Below are 19,808 nucleotides of genomic sequence, written 5' to 3' on the forward strand. Positions count from 1 at the left end.
AGGGAGGGAGGGAGAGAAACATCAGTGTGAGAGAGAACATTGATTGGTTGCCTTTTGTGGGCACCCCAACCAGGAATCGAACCCACAACCTAGGTATGTGCCCAGACCAGGAATCGAACCCGCAACCTTTCCTTATGTGGGACCACACTCCAGCCAACTGAGCCACACTGGCTAGGGCTGGTGGTGTTTTATTGCCTCTCATTTCTGATGCTTTGTATTCTATGTGGTCAGTCTGCTGGCTTTATTTATAAGTTTACCAAGTGACTTAACTTCTCAGGGACTGTTACTCCTTAAAATGGGATACGTAAAGACTCCTAGGTATTGCCACAGTTAGTCTGATGCTGCCTTTCGCTCTGCGGGGAGGAGGCTTGTCTTGAAGCAGCTCTGTGCCAGCCCTGGCGAGCAGAACTTTCAGCCACGATGGAGAGGTTCCATGTTTGTGCTGTCTGTCCGTCACCGTAGCCACGGGCCACGTGTTGACCACGTGAAGTGTGACTAGTGTGTCTGAGGAACTGAATTTGTTATTTAATTTTAATTAGTTTACACTTAAATAACTACATGTAGTAGGGGCTGCCGTTGGAGATCACCGCCCTAGACAGTGGCCAGGTGACTGACAGCTGCACTGAGGACGTGGGTATCCGTCTTAGTTCACTTGTTTGTGAAGGGAGATTTAAGCCACAGGGTACTCCAGTGGACAGTAGAAAATCTAGTAAGCGTAGAAGTGTGAGGTTGTATTTAAATGTTGGAACTCGAAACAGACGTGGGTCAGCGGGAGCCCGCTGACCCACGAGAGCTGCTTAGAGGAAGCTGGCACGCCTGTCGCTCTCAGATCCTCTGGAACGATGTCCAGGAGCTGTCAGCGGTCCATTTACTCGCGTTCCTGGGGAGGCAGGACGATGTGGGGTCCTGACAGATCTGGGGGGTCCCCATGCAAGATAGTTAGCTTTCTTAGTCTATTTCTTTATCTGCAAAATGTACGTAATAGTACTTCCTCAAAGAGCTGTTATGTTAGGTAACTTATACAGACCTCCTAGTGTCTTGACACATAGCACTTTTTCAGTTGATGGAGGCGTTATTATCAGAATAAGACGAGCATATGTCCGCAAGGCCCCTGACGGCCTAAAACTGCGTGATGGGACTGAGTTCATCCTCATTGTCTTCATGCCCTTCGACGAGGGAGACCTGTTTCTTCCCACATCGAGTAGAGAGAGTCGAGAGAAAACCAGGTTGTGAAGATACTAAATAAACCACAGAGGGCCCTGGCCGGTTTGGCTCAGCGGTTGGAGCGTCAGCCTGCGGTACAGAGAGACCCGGGTTCGGTTCCCGCTAAGGGCACATACCTCGGTTGCAGTTTGTCCCCGGCCCTGGTTGGGTCGTGTGGGTGGCAGCCACTCGATGTGTCCCTTTCACGTCGATGTTTCTCTCTCTCTCTTTCTCTCTCTTCCTCCCACTCTATCTGAACAAAAAGTGGAAAAATGTCCTTGAGTGAGGATAAAAAACAAACAAAAAACAAAACCAAAAAAGAACACAGAGGGACCCGTGGGAACTTGAGAATTGTAGCGATGAATAAATCCAGGTCTCCAGTCAGTGGTAAGGGCAGCAGTTCATCTGTGCGAGTTGCGGTTTTCAGAATTCCAGCGCTCGTTCTCCTCCGCCCCGAGAGTACGAACTAGAATCTCCAGCGTGAGCACTCTGGGTATCTGGACCTCATTCGCATGGCACCTTGCACACCTCCTAGAGATGATTCCATCATTATTTCCTTATCTGTGTTCTGTTTACTTGAACACTTGAGGTTGATTTAGTATCTTACAAGAACTGAACATTGTCTTAGAGACATTATTAATCTCGCCTTTCTCACCCAGCATAAGTATGAAATTAATCAAAAAGGAAAGGGAAATTAATAACATGTTAGTATTCACAATTCATCAGGAGATTTCACAGCAGGTATGAAATTAACTCCTCAGAATTAATACACACTTCAGCCAATTATTGGTATGGAAAAGGGGTATTTATTATTTAGGAAGTGCATCGTAATGCTTCTTGCTTCGATAATTAGTTGGATGATGGGTGGTGTCTGGTGCTAAGACCATTCAGCATTGGGAGGTCACCTTAGGATGCATAATAAGCATTAAATCATTTTTTTTCCCCACATTTCACTGAGATAAATGAAATAAAGCCACATGGTTAATGCATACTTGTTTCCTATCAATAGAAAAAGGTTTGTCCAAACACTTGCAGTTTTGATCTCTGTTTACAGTAAACTAAGCTTGATGCCAGGCCCTTGTTATGACATGTGATATGATCAGTTTCAAAGGATGAACACATTATGGAAAAGAATGGAGTATTATAATTACCACTCTATTACCTCGTTTGCTGGGGTTGATAAAGGACAAACTTGTGTTACTGGCGTGTTCCTGTAATTACGTCGGAAATAGCAGGCAGCAGTCACCTTCCATTAGGGGCAGGAGAGAAGGAGCCATACTATTTCAGTGATCACGTAAGGCGGTGAATGAATCATCCTCAGCCTCATCATGGGGATTTAAAAATAAAAAGGAACAGTTGACATCATTCTATAGCTGGTGTTTAAGGAACAGAAAAATGCCAGATAATGTTTTAAGGAAAAGAGCTTCCTCAGCAGTGGCCCAGCCCACATGTTAATAGCCTATTGACCGTGGCTCCTGAACCCGAGCGTGCCTCCCAGGCCCCTCCTAGAGGGCTTGTTCAGGTTGCCGGCGGCTCAGAGTTCCTCATTCAGTAGGTGTGTGGGGGTCTGAGATTTTTTGTGTGTCACAACTTCCTAGATGATGTTCATGTTGCTGGTTCAGGGACTGCACAATGGGAACCGTTAGGCTGAGGGACAGACCAGGTGTAACTTGGAGATGGTTCCAGAAACAGAAATTTTAAGATTAATTCCCTAGTGCCTGTTAAAATAATTTTGACGGAAATACCAAATCTTGTTTGGGTTGGTATGCAAGTTTTATAACAGGGATTTGCTCTTTGTGACATTGTAAGTGAACATGAAAAACAGTCTCAACCCTAGCTAACTGGTCTCCCAGGACTCCTGGCCCTCGGTCATCTTGGCAGAATCTTGAGGGAACACTGGTGGCTACAGCGTTACCTCTATAACCCGAGTTGGATTTGGAAGTCACAAGGTCTAAATACATTTTGTCTTATTTGTACATCAAACACTTTACCTGGGGACCGTCACTTTAACTAAGGGTATTCTAGGGCCCTAGGCACTAAATCGTTGTCATTGTGACACCTGCTGCCAGCAGAATGAAAGGGTGGCACAGTGGGCACCCCAGGAGGCTGTGCTTCCAGGCCTCCGACTGGCTCCAGAACTGCCCTCCTGTTATCCCGTTAACCTGTTATCCTTTTAGAGCAATAGCAGCCCCAATAATAACCACCAACACGTGTAGAGGGCTCGCTGCCCCTCTGATGCGGCCGCTGTGCTCTTTGGTCCTGCTGTGTTAGCTCGTGAATCCTGCCATTGTTTCTGACTGAGGCCCGGTGGTCACCTCCGACACAAGAAGACAGAGGCTTGGAGGGTGCGTGGTAGCCCTGTGTTTGGGTCCCGGCAGTGTGAGCAATGGGGCAGATTTAGGTTGGATTATATATTTTGGGAAGCATTCAGGGGAGGCTCAATGAGAGGCCTCACTGAAATGGAAAGATGCTAGAAATTTTGAAGTGTGATGAAGCCAAACGTATTTAAGGTTAAGATTGCTAAGTTCTGATGTCAAGGACCACTCAAGATCTTTGTGACTGGGAAGACTTCCACTGTGTCCTGCGGTAAATTTAGCTGCTCTGCCCAACGTGAGAGGCAAGCTGAGTGCAGCCAGTATTGTAATTATGGTGTGTTTTCCTGCGTGAGCATCTGATGTTCGATAAGGAGGATCAAAGGACTTAAAGTTATAAACACGCAATGATTTGTTCCTAGTGAATACCACTAGATGATCTTATCATTTTGAAATCTTTTCTCTAGACATGAAGATATTTTAGGCTGAACTTCAGCCTTCCTTCAACTATCTTCTCACGCTAATAAATGCAGGCCAGCCTCGGTGTTTCCCGTGAGCCGCCCAGTGTATTCGGCTGCAGGAAGGGAAGAGCGAGGGGAAGTCTGCATTGAGTCATCTCCATGGTTGTTGTGCATCAAGATTCTGAGATTCTCTATTTGGAGGCAACTTGCCCATAAGGAATAAGAGGATGAACGCTTGATTATAAATGAAAAGGGATCAACCCAGCAGATTCCAGTGCTGCAGGGCATGACGGGTGGGGATGTGTGAGACCCACAGGTCTAGAATTGGCCACCGTCGTGTCTTCAGATCCAGAGTCTACACTGCCACCGTGGTCCTTGAACATGCTTGCTTTTTCACCACACACTTTTAGAGGTTCTTTGAAAGGTTTAGGGATAGAGGCGAGAAACTGAAATGCAGATTTCTAATAGAATGCCACCCTAGAGTACAGAGCTGATCTTTAGGTTATTTCATGGGCCAGGTGCATTATCTTTTATCCAAAATATACAGTGAAAGAGGCAAATGTTGGTTGAGAATGGGATTCCAGTTTTTCCTAGCCCCTCTGTCTCCTGTGATTGCTGCCTGTTCTTTTTTCTAGATTAAATTACATTTCCATGATCTCTATGTACAAATGCTTTCACAGTTTTGGTATAATTAAGAAAGGGAGGAAAATCAAAGCATAAGCCAGTCCCCAGAGAAGGTACTTTTTGGTGAAAAAAAATTTTTTTAATCCTCTCCCAAGGATATTTTTACATTTTAGAGTGGAAGAGAGGGAAAGAGAAAAAGAGAGAGCAACACCGATGTGAGAGAGACACATCCATTGGTTGCTTCCTGCACGACCTCGATTGAGGCCAGGGTTAGAACCTGCAACCCAGGTACATGCCCTTGACTGGGAATCGAACCCACGACCTTCTGGTCTGAGGGCTGACGCTCTAACCCCCAAACCAAACTTGTCAGGGCTTTTTTGGTGAAATCTTGATAAAAGTGGCAGAGTGATGCTGTTTGAAAATAAGAAAGGAGAAAAGGACTTCCTTCAACATTTTCTTTGTAGAAACAGCTAGACATGGCTATAAACTTCCACTGATGTTATATCCTTGGCTCTGCAGGGCATGATATTTAAGATGATTTGGACACTGAAGCTTTGCTGAGGATAGACGTGAGTGGCCTTTTGGTTTCTTGGTGACTGAATTTTGCTAATGTTTACAGCCAAGGGTAGTACAGTAGTTTTTGTATGCCTCAGGGAGTAGCGTGTCTGATTCTTAAGGTAAAATCAAAACTGAGTTATTAATTAGTGTATTATTAAAGAAAAACAAATCCAGATTTGAAAGCAGTGGGGGAGGTAGGGGCAATGAACTTTTTTTTTTTTTTTTGGCACATCATGAACATGTTTTGGATCTTACACTGTTACTGCTGGTGTGATTCACACCACCTTAGTGCCCTTGCACTCGCTCCCAGCACTGACGAGGACAGTTGGCATGTGAAGTGTCAAATGAGATGTGTGTGGAAATATGCAGAGAGGAGTCACAGCTCAAAGTAAGTTGGTATTACTTAGGTCTGAGGCACATGGGTTTTCATTGTTTTAGCCTAGACCACTTCACTTGGATGAGGTGTTTTTGACGTTGACTAAAATGCTTAGGATTGTTTTTGTCAAAATACTTTTTTTTTTTAACTCATCTTTATTGTTGAATGTATTACAGATGTCCCCCCTTTTTTTCCCCATTGAACCCCTCCTCCCCAATCCCGCCTTCCCCACACTATTGTCCATGTCCATTGGTATGCATTTATGCATAGAAGTTCTTTGTTCTATCTCCCCCCTTCCCTTTGAGGTTCATCAGTCTAACAACCAATTTGTACTTCTTGATTCCTTCATCTTTTTCACTCATCCCCCCAGCCCCCACCCATCTGGCAAGCAACAAAAAGTTCTCTGTATCTATGAGTCTGTTTCTGTTCTGTTTGTTCTTTTTGAGTGTAGATTCAGTTGCTGATATATGTATTAATTGCCATTTTATTGTTCATATTTTTTTTGTTCTTCTCCTTCAAGAAGACTCTTCAACATTTCATATAATACTGGTTTGGTGGTGATGAACTCCTTTAGCTTTTTCTTGTCTGGGACTCCTGATAGGTCCATGGATTCTAAATGACAGCTTTGCAGGATAGAGTAATCTTGGTTGTAGGTCATTGCTTTTCAACACCTTGAATATTTCTTGCCACTCCCTCTGGCCTGGAAAGTTTCTTTTGAGAAATCAGCTGACAGTTTTATGGGAGCTCCTCTGTAGGTAATGAACTGCTTTTCTCTTGCTGCTTTTAAGATTCTCTCTTGTATTTAACCTTTGGCATTTTGATGATGATGTGTCTTGGTGTGGACCTTTTTGGGTTCAACTTGTTTGGGAGACTCTGTGCTTCCTGGCCTTATATGTCTGTTTCCTTCACCAAGTTAGGGAAGTTTTCTGTCATTATTTTTTCAAATAGGTTTTCAATTTCTTGCTCTCTCTTCTTCTTCTGGAACCCCAATGATGCGAATGTTGGCACGCTTGAGGTTGTCCCAGAGGCTCCTTACACTATCCTCATTTTTTTAAATTTCTTTTTCTTTTTGCTGTTCTGATTGGGTATTTTCTGCTTCCTTATGTTACAAATTGATAGTTTGCTTCTTGGCTTTACCTACTCTACTATTGATTCCCTGTGAATTATTCTTTATTTCAGTTAATGCATCTTTTATTTCTGACTGGTCCTTTTTTATGTTGTTGATGTTCTCACTAAGTTCCTTGGAGGTCTCATTAAGTTACTTGGAGGTCTCACTAAATCCCTTGAATGTCTCACCAAGTTCCTTGAGCAACCTTATAACCAGTGTTTTGAACTCTGCATCTGATTGATTGCTTATCTCCATTTCGTTTAATTCTTTTCCTGAAGTTTTGTTCTTTCTTTCATTTGGGACATGTTTCTTTGTCTCCTCATTTTGGCTGCTTACCTGTGATTGTTTCTATGTATCAGGTAGAGTTGCTATGTCTCCTAGGCTTCATAGGGTGACCTGTTGTTGCAGGTGTCCTGTAGGATCCTTTGGTTCAGCCTCCCTGATCACCCCAGCTGGGCTCCCGAGGTGCACCCCTATACACCCTTCTATTGTAATTAAGTCTTGATTACTGTTGGCACATCAATGGGAGGGATTTACTCAGGCTGATCAGCTGCAAGGACTGGCTGTGCCCACTGACCACTGACCTCTGACTACCTTGGAGGATCAGCTGTGCAGGGGCCCACCACACAGAGCAAGACTTACTTCAGCAAGGCTCTCGTACCCAGAGTCTGCTCGTTGAGTGTGTCACTTGTGGAGGTGGTTGGGTGGTGATGTTTTGATGTGTTCTGAAGCTGTCCACTGGGTGTGCTGGCTCTGGGGCAAGGTCAGCCACTGCCTGTGTTCTATCGAGGGCCACCAGGCATAAGCTACAAAGTGATCTGCTGAAGGCTGCTTCTTGTGCTGGGCTTGGAGGTGTCCAAGAAAAGCCAAGTTGTGAACCAAGGCTGGCTGCTCCTAGTGCCAGGCCTGGGGCCACTTCATGAGAGGCACGGGGCTCGCTGAGACCAGATGCTGCTTGTTTGAGAGTTTATAGGAAACTCTGAAGCAGCATCCAAGGCAGGCCAATCCTATGGTAAAGCCTTTGGAAATAGCTTGGGTGGGCCTGAAAGTTGGGTGGGCGGGGCCTCAGATAATCACCAGGGCGGGGCCAACAGTGTGAGCCAGGTTGCTGGAGTCCCAGATATGGTGACTGTCTGCCGCCCCAGGGAAGGGCTCACCGAAGCAACATGAGCCTCTGAAAGCACCTCTGTCCAGGAGAAAGCCACCTCTCCAGCCCTCATCCCGAGGTCAAATAGCTCAGTTCTTCCCTGTATGTCTCTAGTGCCCCTCAAACTGCTTTCCCTCCACGCTCAGAGGGAGCATGTTTGAGTAAGTTAATGTGCGGGCCCTTTAAGAGGAACAGCCTGGGGCTCCCATAGCTGCAGCCTCCCTCAGCCTCAGTTCCCCCTGTTTTTTCAGCCAGAAGTTAGAAGTTATGGGGACTTTTCTGTCTGGCACTGGATCCCTGAGCTGGACGCCTGGTGTGGGCCAGGGACCCCTCACTCTTTGGGAGGACCTGCCTAGCCAAGGTGTCCCTCCTGATTTTTTTCCCCTACATGTGGGTGTGGGACCAGCCCGTTAGTCTCTGCCCTCCTACCAGTCTCGGTGTGGTGGCCTCTTTAATTTTGTAGTTGTCGGACTTCCATTCAGCTCGATGTCAGGTGGTTCTGAATGATGGTTGTTTTATAGTTTAGTTGTAAGTTTGATGTGGTTGTGGGAGGAGGCAAGACCACATTTACCTATGTCACCATCTTGACCAGAAGCCTTCTCTCTCTTTTTTTTTTTTTTAACATTCCTTTTTTATAGGCTTTTTCTTGTTGTTAATTCTTACCCGAGGATATTTTTTCATTGATTTTCAGATACAGTAGAAGGGTGGGAGGGGGAGAGAGAGAGAGAAACATCAATGTGAGAGAGACAAATTGATCAGTTGCCTTCTGCACGACCCTGGCCAGGGCTGGGAATTGAACCTGCAACCCAGGTATGTGGCCTTGACTGGGAATCGAACCAGAGACCCTTCATTTTGACACTCTAACCACTGAGCTAAACCGGCCAGGTCAATAGGTGTATGTGTGTGTGTGTGTGTGTGTGTGTATAAATTTAAAAGTACAGTTTGCATTCAGTATTTTTTGTTAGTTTCAGGTGCATAACATAGTGGTTATACAATCATATACTTTACAAAGTGTTCCCCCTGATATTTCCTGTACACCTGGCACCATACATAGTTATTACAGTAGTACCATTGGCTATATTTCCTATGCTGTACTTGACAGCGCCATGACTATTCTGTAACTACCAGTCTGTACTTCCCAATCCCTTCACCTTTCACCCAGCCCCCCAAACCCCTGCCCTCTGGCAACCATCAGTCTGCTTTCTATGAGTCTGTCTCTTTTTTCTCAATATATATCTTGATGATTGGACTTATTGGACTTAGCAGGTTTTTCTGCATCATGAATATCTAGTTTCAAAAACCAGTCCTTTACCTCAAAACTGTCTCAAACAGAAGCTGGTATAAAAAGGTGGCCACACGGTCACTGGCACTGACTCAGTTTTGTGAGGCCGGACTCTTCCACGGAGAGTGGTGGACAGGGCATGACCAAGGCCTGAACCTGCTCTCCCAAGTTGCCCCAGTTTACCACCCTCTGGTATTGCTCAGAGATTGTTGACAGAGACAAAATGTTAATGCTGTTAGATGCTACAGACCATATAAAGAGGGAATTGGCTTGGTTAGATTAAAAATAACAAAATTCACATTTTCCAGCAGAAAATTGTATATATTCTTATGTGAGGGTCCTAAGTAGAAGGTAGACCAGTTGGTTGTCTTACAAAGCCTGTGGGCAGTCAGCTTGCACATGGGTCTGTGCAGCATGGTCTTTTTTCCCCCTCCCTCCCTGCCTCTCTCTACTTGTTTCCCACCCTGTTCAGTTCCCTCAGTTTTAGAATCTCTGCTGACAGATTCCACAAATCGGTGGAATACACATTGCATGTTTCTGTTAAAAGGCATGTCCTCCCCACCTTTCTTCTTTTATAAAGGTGTTTTGTAGAGGGAAATATTAGCTGTATAGAAGCACATAGTAGATATATTTGTAAAACGGCTTTTCATTTCCTTTTTGGGTTTTATTCTTCAAGGTGAAGTGGCTCTAAGTAATCTGTTATAGTTGAGTGAGCAGGTGTGTAATTCAGTTGGCTTCATCTCATGGCAAACTCCTTTGTTTTTTGTTTTTTTTTGTAATACAGCTATTCATTGTTAAAATTGTGTGTATACATATACTTGGAGCCGTGTGTGCGTATTAATATGGTCAAATCCGGAAAGCATTAGGATTGGTAAAAGCTTTGGTTTAATGCCTCCTGAGACTTGGAGCAGAGAGTATTTCTGTGCAGGTGATCCGTCTTTGCCAAATTCAGCCATGCTCCTGCTGAACTAATCACCAGTGGGTTTGGATCCTGGCAAGTGAGATAACACAGTTTTTTAGACAAATGCCTCTAGAGTTGAAGTGATAGGGCCTCTCGCCTAGCTATTTTTAGGTATCCTTTTTTAGGGAGACTATCTTAAAAGGCTTGTGGGTTCCAAAATGGAAGAAGCAAAGTTCATAGAAGCTCTTTGTCAGCCTCTCTGTTTGCAGTGAATCAAGTCCTTAAAGAGGAGAAACTTAAAAATATCTTTGTCCTTGTGATTTCAGGAGCGATCACTGTTCTAAAGCGGACGTCGGCGGAGGGTCCATTAGGCCATGTAAGTACTGGAGTAAGCAGATATTTACCTGGCTAAGCTCAGATCCAAGATGTTTGACCTTGGGAGGGAGAAGACCAAGTAGTTGAGTCAGATGTTAGCCTTTGGAACCATCAGAATACAGACGCTGTCATCTACCAGTACAACCCAAACCTGTGGGGACATCTCTGGCTATCTGGTTAAAGCCTGGTGGACTTAATCTTTGGGGATAATTTGGTAAGGACATTTCATCTGTCTAGAATTAGTAAAGTGACTGCAGCAGAAGGTCATTTACTACTTTATTTAATCATTATCAAACACATGTTTATTGATCTTGATTAGGCCTAGTCACTTACATGGAAGGGCAGCCCCCTTCAGGGCAACCCAACCGACACCTACACAGAGGATCGTGGTGCGAACCTCGGAAAAGGCAGGGAACGGGGTGTGACTCATAAAGCTTGCCCGGTTACGGAACTGTGTCTCTTACCAAGGAACCACTGCTCAAGGATGACATTGTCTTAAAGTCCCCAGTTATGAATATGCTTTATGGAGCAAGCAGTTTGCGAAATACTTCTTTGTTTACCTGTCTGAATGGTCAGTGAAGCCTGAAACCACTGTGCAGGCTCCCTTTGAGAGTTACCTTGGTCAATCAGACATTCAACTAGGGAGCAGAAAATTTGGATTTCACAGGCTGATAGGATATGGGTGTCAAGGTTATGGGGGCCAACGGAATGAAACATTAAGCATTCCTAATTCTTGTTTCTTTCACATATGTGGGCCTTTGAACAAGCTTTGTATCTAACAACATCACAGGATTAAAACTCACCAGCAACCCACAAGCAGATGAATGATGTGAATAAAAGCCTTGAAGTTAGAACTTGAAAACCATGTGACCACGGGACTTTTATCAGAGACTTCTCTCTGGCTGGCTCCTTGAGAGTCTGTCCTGCTGGGAGAAACAAGAGAAACAGGAAATGTCCTCTTCAGAATCTCAAAGGGATTTCACATCTCTAAAGACCGTGGGAATTTTGTGTGCTCTACAGCAGGCATATTTAATCCATCTCCTCCCCTCCCCCACGTGCAGACACCACACACATTACTTAAGGGAAATGGGACTTCATTTCAGAGACTGGCCAGCAGAACCTCCTATCGTCAAGGTTCTGTTCGGAAGTGAGTTAGTGGTCGCAGGGAGGGATGTCTGTTTGGCTGTTCTCCGTGAGTTGTCAGGCATGGCCGCTGGGAGTACTGGGGCCTTGGTGCCGGGTCTCTGGTCCCCGATACCTAGTTGCTGTGGGAGGGATGAGCATCTTTCTGCCTTTCCTGTGCTGTGGCGTGCTTTTATTTTAGTTTTCTATGGCAGCGTCTGCACTGTCCTGCTCCCAGCGCTGCACTGTGGCTGGCAGCCTTCATGGAGCGGGCAGACGGGCTGCTGTCATGCGGCACTCCTGGGCTCTGTCTGTCTGCCACCACATATGTGTCACCTTCCCCCCAGCACGCATACCTAGCTGCCTTTGGAGAGGCCTCTTGGCTCCTTTAGGAATAACTAGGGAAAGAGCAGCTGTCTGTCAGCCTCCTCCAGGCCGATCGAATTGGGTGGTTGTCAACCTGTTGTTGGAAGAGTTCCCAGCACAGCAGACTTGGCTGTCACTGACATTTATGACTTGAAAGCCATATCACGGATGATTTTGCGTTTCCTATAATCCTTTAAATAGCCTTCAGAATATAAAGCACATGGCCTTTACGCACGTTGGCAGCGCCAGGAGATTGGAAACAGTTGGGTCTTCCAGGAGGTAGGTTTAGATAGGAAGACGCTGTCCTGGCTTTGTGCTTAGGTTTGTGTGCAACCATATGAGTCAGCGTAGATCAGGGAGATTATTGGCGTCTAAGAACAAGTGAATCTTTCACTCTGACCACCATGGAACCCTTGGGGGGAGAGGATATTACCGGGAAACTGATGTCAGAAAATGTTTCTCAAATGGGTGGGTAGATCCCGTCCCTAATCTTTTATGCCTTAATTTCTGAAAGAACCAGTTTCTAGCTTGGCTCCTTGACATGACTGGAAGAGAAAGATGCAATGTTTATGGTAAAAATAAACTTGAAGCCAAAGCCACCCCCATAGATCACGTGAACATACACTGCCAAAGAGGAGAAAGGGCAGAATGAAGCTGGGTCCATTTTACTTCCTGTGGCTCTGTCTAGACTGGAAATGTCCTGAGGACACAGTGGCTAGCACAGAGTCTGGTGCGTGGCACCACCATGAGCTGAGCAAACGAATGTAAAGAAGAAAAGGTGTAGGTAGAAAAACAATTTCATTTTGCAGTCCCGTGCCACCTAACGACGGGGATGCATTCTGGGATGCGCGTTGTTAGGCGATTTCGTCGTGTGAACACAGAGTGCACCACGCCAGCCTGGGTCATCTGGCCTTCGTGCTGTAGGCCATAGGCGCGTACAGCACGTCACTGTGCAGAGCAATAAGACGCAATCAAGGGAAAGGGATGCAGTCGAGAGGCGGTAAACACGGCCTCCTGCGGGCGTGACACGGCGCACTGTTTTGTGAGTAGAAAGCACACTCTGAAATAACCATACAGAGTAGTAAATGCATAAACCAGCTGTTTGCTGTGATCAGATGTTGCGCACTGTGCGCGGCTGGGCGTGCGGTGCTTGCGTGCCGCTGGTAGCGCAGTCGGTCTGTTGACATCAGCATCACCACACGTGCGAGCAGAACATGCCGCGCTGTGACATTGTGACAGCTGCTTCAGCGCCAGGATAATCTCACGGGACCACTGTGTGCGTTCTGTCGTTGACGGAAACGTCAGGACGCAGCACCTGCCTGTGTTTTTAGCTCGGTAGTGCTGACGTTGAAATACATTAATTGACAGATCCAGATTATGGACTTAAAGTTAATGATGTTTTCCTGTTGGCGTCAGAGATGAGCGGTCTTGAAAGAGGCATCACAGAATTGGGGATTTAGATAGCAGGCCTCAGGAGTGGTTCAAGTGAGACCCCTTCCCTGCCTGTGCTCAGAGGTCTGCGGCTCCCAGGAATTTGTCGCGTCTCACGCAGTGTGAGTGCCTGGCTTGGTCTGCCGTGCAGCTCGGTCCAGCGCATGGTCTGCCAGGCAGGGACAGGCTCTTGAGCCAGCTCAATGGTGGCCACAGGCTTGTCACAGATTGTCACCTGAGGAGTGCTTGTCACCTTCCTGGCCCTGGCCTGTGGCGCATCTCAGTCCTCTTTCTCAGTTCCAGAAGGGCCTCGGAGTCAGAGAAACCACACTCCATCCAGATAGCCACTGCCCACTACTGAGAGAGGAGCAGGTGGAGTGAACCTCGCTTGCCCTGGCCCGAGGGGAAGGTGGAAGGTGGGGCCGCAGGGCAGAGGTCCGGGCTCCGGGCAGCCCCGGGTCTCGTCACCAGGCCAGCTGTCTTCACCGGCGTGCCCGGGTTTGACTGGATCTAGTCAGAATTCCCAGATGGTGGCAGGAGGTTTCAAAACAGCATCTTGTGTCTGTTCTCTGGCTTTACTAGGAAACAATATTTAAAAGTTTTTAAATATTTCAAATATCCAGACAGGCGGTACCCAAACAGGCGCAGACTTAGTAGGACACCCACGAACTTAGTAGGACACACCCTGCCTTTCTGGTCTCACTCACGACGCACGTCTCATTACCTGCGAAAGATGCTTATGTCCAAGTCACTGTCCTTTTGTCCCTGGACCTTCTAAAAATGAGGTCTGCCGGAACCCAGACCTGCACCAGGCCCAGCGTGGTCACTCTCTGAGGGGGGTGGGGGCCACCTGGGCCACCTTACCCCCAGTGATCATGGCTCCTGCTCGTCACGGCCCTCGTCACCACCTGCCTTCCTCATTCAGTTTCAGGGAGGTGTGCGCTTCAGTCCTTTCTCCAGCTGGGTCAGGACTCCCTTACAGTGGGCAGGCCAGTCGGCCCTGCCCGGCAGAGCTGATGCTGTCTCCACATCCCATAATACTCCATCCACTTGCTGCCACACACAGGCCACTCGCTTTCAGAATAACCTCGTTTCTCCCCGAGTCAGCGTGGGCTTCCTCCATGGGTGTCCATCTCCTGGAGGCGGGGGTGAGGGCCATTTCACTTGCCTTCCAGGTTGAGAATGATGGGCAGACAGCAGCTGCCGGGAAGGCGGAGGCCCTCCCTGAGGTTAATCAGCGTCGGTAAGGCCCATCAACAGGTTTCTGGTCATGTCCTCTTTCCCCGTGGCCGTTTTCCGGGACCAGAGCCCATGTTAGTTTAGCTGGGTTGATGGTTGGCTGATCATCCACTTAACTTCGTTGGGTCTGAACCTCGAGATGGCTTATGGGAATGTGCCCACAGCTCACCATCCGGGGCCCACGGAGAGTTCCTCACCACCCTCCGAGGGAGAGCTGCCTCCTTGAGGGGACGGGTGGAGGGAGTTGCCGAGCCAGGAGGGAGGAGAGCTGGGTGAGGGTGCGCAGGAAGGGTGGGGAGGGGGCAGTAGCCTTGGGAATTTGGCTGAAGAGTTTGGGGACTTGGGTGCCTGGAGAAACAGAACAGTTTTTAAAAAGCTTGTGGTCTGGGACAGTAAAAATCAGTTATTAGAAACATGAAATAAAAGAACAACAAAGTTCAAAATAACAGGCCTTTAATTTTATTATTAGATTCAGAAACATAAAATTACCCTATCAGATTGTTATAAAATTTCCAGAGCACTTAACTCTCAATTCTGGTACTTACTTCTCCACAGACCAGACACACCTGTGACTGGCCCGCTCTGTGGCGCCCCCACCCCACTCAGCAGCACTGACCTGGAGATGCGGGTCTCAGCTCCCGTTTGCCCCCCTCTGCCCCTGTCCTCTGGGAGGCCTGACCTTTCTAACCTGGGTTTTTATGTTACTAAGTGGTGTTTGGTGAGCACAGTACTGCTGTCCCCGACAGGACATGTGGGACCAGGAGCACACAGTACTCATTTCTGAGCCCCTGACCCCAGTGGATACCTTTTAGAAATCCTTCTGGAAGGAGCATGATGGGGATTGTGTGATATGCCTCCTTGGCCACCTTGACCAGATGTCTGACCAGCTCACTTGAAAAGTGTATATCCTGCATTAATTAGTGACCTTCTGTATTACAAGTGGACCTGCCTGTATGTGTAGGTGTGTGCATCTGTCTGTGTAGTTATTTGTCTTGTCCATAGTTTTGGGCTGGTCGGGGGGGTGGGGAGGCTTCTAAGAAATTATTTAGGAACCAAGACTAAATAGGCCCTGACTTCTGCCACTCCCCCGCCCTACCCCCCCAGATCACCGTGCAGTAATGCTCATCCAGCCCGCTGAAGTGGGGTACAGGTAGAGGAGCCAGCATGGGAGGGTTTGTTTGGCTGGGCAGTGGCTAGTGTCACTTTCTATTCATATTCCATGACCTAGAACTGTCACCTGGCCACGCTTCGCTGGGAAACATAGTCTAGCTATGTGTCTGGGGAGAAGAGAGCGGGGTTCAGTGAGCAGTGAGCATTCCCCGTAGCCCCCCTTCCGCTCCTCTGATTCACTTCTCAGAATCTCGTTCACTGTTGCATTCTTTTATCCAAATGAACTCGTTTATTCCTCTTGTCTGCCTGCCCTGATTATAGTCAGGCATTCCATTTTTATGCACCGTGCTAAGAAGCAATGGAAAGAAAAGAGAATGGAAGTTGCTTCAGAATTAATGGATAGTGATTGTGCAGGCTGCTGTCAGCAGCCAGGAGGGCCGGTGCCGACTAGGAGGGTAACTTGGATATGTGCCATGGGCTGCATTTGGATTTTTTTTTTTAAAATAAAAAAAATCAAGGTATTTATGAGTTGAGAGTAATGCTTAGTCTTCAAAAAGGAAATTACACTTAAGCGGAGGGAACCATTGGTTCAGGGGCAGCCAGTAACCCATGTTGAAAGGTGGCAGAGGTAATGTAACTTGATAAAAAGCTGAAGTAGCGCTAATGTCTTTATAAGTACACTTTTCTTTTCCGTAGCAGTGAATTAAAAAAAAAAAAAAAAGCCTAGCACACCATTATTGGCTCTCAGATCAGAAGCCAGGAAGGCAGAAAGTGAGAGGTGTGTGTGGGTGTGCAGGTGTGTGTGTGTGTGCAGGGTGGGTTCTGGGCAGGATCGCAGGTGTAGCATCCGTCCGGATCCAGTCCGAAGAGCTAGGCATTTTGGACAAAAAACCTGCTACTGAAAAGTGAGTGTATAGGCCATGGAAGAAGTGAGATGGCAGAAAGTATGTGGAAACCCAGAGATCTGCAGTCACAGGAAGATGTCCCACCCCAGGGCTGCAGGAGGGATGGAGTTAGGGGTATTATGAGAAGTGGGAAGCGGGGTCCCGTGGAAAGAGCTGCACCTATGGAGGAGATGGCCCTGGGCTGATGGAAAGAGGGTGTGAGCCTCTGGCTGCTTCTGTGTGCCTGCCCTCCCCAGGCCACCCCTCCATGGAAACCAGCTGGCAAGGGTGTTTCCTTTGATCTGTTGCAAAAAGAACAAGGTGTGCAGAGAATGGATTTGAGAGCAAAAACGTAGATGGCTGGCACAGGGAGTGTAACCTCTTAGGGAAAAGGGAGGAAGATAAATAGATTGAGGGAGAGATTGCTTTAAGAAGAAATTTTGAGTATTGATTTCTTTCTTCCAAGCCATAATCATGTAACTGTGGTTTTCTTTCACTACCTATGTTCTTTTCCCCATAATTTTGTTATGCTTTTTATGCCATGTGATTAAAAAATGTATTGTTAATGATTTTAGAGAAAGAGGAAGGGAGAGGGAGAGAAACATCAATGTGAGAGGGAAACATTGATTGGCTGCCTCCTTCACGCCCCCTACTGGGGGTCAAGTGCACAACCCGGGCATGTGCCCTGACTGGAAATTGAACCGGCAACCTTTTGGTGCACAGAGTGAAGTTCAACCAACTGAGCCACACCAGTCAGGACCATGTCATTTAAAAGAAATATTTGTTATTATTGACATACAGGGTGGGGCAAAAATAGGTTAACAGCTGTATGTGAAACTGCTTATTCTTATTATTATTCTGTTGTTTTCCATATGGACTGCAAACCGTTTGCTCCACCCTGTATTTGACTTCTCGATTAATAATTAACACTTACTCACACTGTGCCGGGAAGGCACACCTTACCTGTGCAGGCACACCTCCCTTTATTGCCCTTTGTAGATAACTGTTTTCATCAACATGGAAGCAAGATCCTCCATCAGCAGAACGATTACAACTCCCTGAAGGCTCAGAGAGCAGATAGTTAGCATTTTTTAGCCATAAAGTATTTCCTGCAGGGTCTCGGAGGTGGGCCAGTTAATTCATTAAATCATCACAGCTACTCTGTGCTGCAGGTATAGTCAATGCTCAGTATTTGTGGATTCTATATTTGCGTACTTGTTAAAATTTATTTGTAATGCTAAAATCAGTAATTACAGCGCTTTGGAGACCATTCACAGAGTGGAGGGAAATCTGAGTTGCCTGATGGGCATGTCCTCAGCGGAGCTAGAACAAGGTGATGCTTTGCCTTCTGGTTTCAGGTCTCAGACAGTAAAGGTGTTCTCTTTGTGGTCTAATTAGTGCCACTTTGGGGGCATTTTTTAGCTTCTTTATATATATATATATATATATATATATATAGAGAGAGAGAGAGAGAGAGAGAGAGAGAGAGGTGATTTCATGTTTAAACTGGTCCCTACGCATAGTGCTGACTGAGTCCCTAAGTGCGGGAAGACCTTGCCGTGCCTTACCTAGGAAACACGTTAGGTAACTTCTCAAGCATGAGTTAGAGTGTTCTGGCTGTGTGTTTGATGTTAACTAATCAACATTATATATTAAATAAGGTGTCCACACAGAAACACACATAAAATGTGCTTCTATATTGCTCAGTTTATTATCAGGAAATTGGGGTGTCCTCTTCCCCACTGAATGCTGGGGGTGGGGTCCTTACGATGTCTCGAGAAAAAGAATTTAGGAGGGTGAGTGATTTTTACTTGTGTGGAATTACATCCCTGGTTTCCAAAGTCCCATTCCAGTCATGGAAGAGCAGCGGGGGTTTCAGTAGAGCTAGAAGCAAAGCCAGTGTCCAGAGTTGCCTTTCCATGTTGGAGCCGGGCCCAGTACAGCCGCAGGCTAGCTGCAGTCCATTAGTCCATTGCGTGTGCGGTCCACATGGCCATGGGCTGTGTGGGCGAATACGGAGAGCATGTCCCGAGCAGTAAGAGCCCCAAGAGCACAAGGGGGACCAAGAGCACAGGAGAGTGAGCTTCTTTGTTCAGGGAATTAAGTATCCCAAGTCTTCCTGGGCTTGCAGTGGCCGCGCCCATCCTGGCCAGAGACCTGTTCCCAGGTGTGACTGACAGGCCAGTACCTTCCTGACATCACCTCAACTTCACTGGGCATGCATCTGTCCCCATCCCTGCAGTCCCTTCCCCAGGGATCTGCAGGGAATAGGCTGTGGCTCCCTGAGAGTATAAAGCTGTTGCTTCCTGGTGGAGCTGCCCAGATGACAGGCCTGTAACATGTGGCCTTCCCTTTGCTCCTTCCCTGTTATTAATGACTAGCGAATTACAACAGTATTAAGTTGACAAAAATGTTTTGTCCTTTTAGGCTCGCAGGAACCTAACCCTATATTTCTCCGGTTCAGTATTTCCTAATTCAGTGTTGGTGGTGACTATAGAATGTAACTGCTGTGAATAGAAAATGTTCACTGCAGTACTTTTGTTCTTGGTTTATAGGGACTGAGGCATATGGGGTCAAGAAAGTTGCCCAAAGTCACCTGCTAGGATCAGAATCCTGGCAGTCTTGTCAGCAGTGCTGGGGATCAGCAAGACCAGGTTCTTGTCTCTGGGAGGAAAGATTTCAACACAAGGGACTGGAATTGCAGCAAAGCTTTATTCAAAGGAAAGTACACCAAGCGACTCCTCGGTGGGCAACGGAGCAGCTTCGAGTGCCCTGAATGGGTCTGGGTCCTGGCTTTTGTCCAATTCTTGCCCCTCCCACACTTTGTCCTAATCTCCCTGCAACATTCGTCCTTTAGCTGGTGGGCTCCCTAGAATTTCCTGGGTCTGCTTAACTGGTGGGCTTCTTACAGTGTTGAGTGCTTGCAGTTGTCTTGTAAGATTCTGTCCTTTTGGTGTTGGGAGTCATTTTTATTGCATTTCTTTTCCTTGTTTTTCTCTAACTTTGATGGCTATTTTAGTTTTCTTTATTGATTTTAGAGAGAGGACAGGAGAGAGAGAGAGAGAGAGATCGATGAGAGAGAACACTGACTGGCCGCCTCCTGCATGCCCCGCACTGGGGATCGGGCCCACAGCCTGGGCGTGTGCTCTGTCCCGGAATCGAATGGGACCTCCTGGTGCCTGGGTCGACGCTCAGCCACTGAGCCACACCGGCTGGGCAGCTTTTTAGTTTTCTGTTCTCCTTTCCCTTGTTTGTTTAGGCATGGCCTTTGGTCAGTTCGTCCTTTCTCTGCCCTGCTCATAACGATCT

General features: G+C 46.9%; 1 protein-coding gene across 2 annotated transcripts in view; it reads left to right on the forward strand.

The window, feature by feature from the left end:
- Positions 1 to 19,808, forward strand: part of MGAT5 (alpha-1,6-mannosylglycoprotein 6-beta-N-acetylglucosaminyltransferase) — a 295,024-nt gene that overhangs the window by 3,126 nt on the left and 272,090 nt on the right. Inside the window, exons 1-2 of one of the 2 annotated variants that reach the window (XM_036254996.1) lie at positions 5,400 to 5,546; positions 10,299 to 10,348. The gene's annotated coding sequence lies outside the window, so the exon portion shown is untranslated. Of the gene's footprint in view, positions 1 to 5,399; positions 5,547 to 10,298; positions 10,349 to 19,808 lie in introns of those variants that run through there. The other variant, XM_036254997.1, reaches the window with a different exon arrangement.

Source organism: Molossus molossus, unplaced genomic scaffold, assembly GCF_014108415.1.
Source record: "Molossus molossus isolate mMolMol1 unplaced genomic scaffold, mMolMol1.p scaffold_m16_p_11, whole genome shotgun sequence".
Lineage (NCBI taxonomy): Eukaryota > Metazoa > Chordata > Mammalia > Chiroptera > Molossidae > Molossus > Molossus molossus.